This window comes from Bison bison, unplaced genomic scaffold (genome assembly GCF_000754665.1).
Source record: "Bison bison bison isolate TAMUID 2011002044 unplaced genomic scaffold, Bison_UMD1.0 scf7180017864537, whole genome shotgun sequence".
NCBI classification, from domain to species: domain Eukaryota; kingdom Metazoa; phylum Chordata; class Mammalia; order Artiodactyla; family Bovidae; genus Bison; species Bison bison.
In genome coordinates this window covers 7,104,594-7,105,851 of record NW_011495085.1, presented here as the reverse complement: position 1 = coordinate 7,105,851, position 1,258 = coordinate 7,104,594, and positions in this window count along the sequence as shown.

Below are 1,258 nucleotides of genomic sequence, written 5' to 3'. Positions count from 1 at the left end.
GAGGGCACGGGTGGGTGGGAAGCTAGGGGGAGGTGACCACACAACTTTGAAACTTGGCAGTAAGGAGCAGGGGCCCAGTCAGTACCCTGGAAAAGGGTGTGTATGTGTGTGAGGAAGTCTAGCATTCAGTCTCAAGCTCCCTGGGAGGAGAGCTTTAATTCATCAGCCTCCCCTTCCCTCTTGGGATCCACGTCTGCAAGGTGGTGCATCTAGAAGAGTTGCAAGCCACTTCCTGTTTCACCCTGTTTCTGGACCAGGGGTTTCTGGGGACCTAGTGGGGCCTGAGTGATACTAGCATCCCTTCTCTTCCACCCATCAGCCCAGAAAGGATATGCTCATTTAAGATGTGCTGAGATTCGCATCATTCCAGCTGCCTTGACCCCAAGGCATCTACAGTCTCTTTCCAAGAATCACTCAAACAGTGTATAATGTTAGGGTCACCGGCTTTTGGAAGGTGAACACATACAAAGGATGCTGTCACCACACCATCAGCAGGAGAGGGATGGTGAGCAGGTTGTAGAGTCAGCTTAGCCCTAAAGCATGGGCCTCTGGGTGGGCTGGGGACTAGGGGCTAGCTTTGACTGACCTTCTCTCTCTACCTTTTAGTTTTTTTACTTTACCAAAAGTGTTGGTGGGAAAGAATGCCTTCTCTGGGAATAAGCTTACCCCTCCCCCCAAACTCACTAGATTTGAAAACAGTGAGATGACTGGCTCTCTTATGCCAAGAGCTGGCCCCCCTCCTTCTCTGCCTTTCCATTGTATCCAGAGGCTCCAGTTGGCAATGGCAAAGGCTCCCTTGCTCCCTCCGCATTAAAATGCAAAGAGAAGCAGGGCCGCTTGCTGGCAGGAGGCCAGCAAAGGCTGCAGGGTCACCTCGCTCTAGGCAGGTTGTCCTTCAGTTTCTTCTACTTGGACTCTGTTGGATTCTGGAGGAGTCTTGGCTTTCATGTGCCGAATTCTGGGAGCTTTTTTGGGGGGAGTGGGGGCTGGGATTCAGAATGCATGGATACAAAGGCCCTAGGACCAGGGCCTTAAGCAAAGATAGAGAGCCCTGATGCAGCAAGAGGAGTCAGTCACGCCCCTCCTCTTCCCTTTCAGAGGAGAAAGCAGGCAGCAAGTGGGGTGCTGTCCGGGGGCTGGGCAGCAGTAACATCCCACATCCCAATGCCAGGTCAGACTTCGGGGCATTAGTTAATGGCCACCACTGTCGTTCTTGGGTCATGTAAGTTTTGGTGTCACATCTGGGTTCAAGTCATAG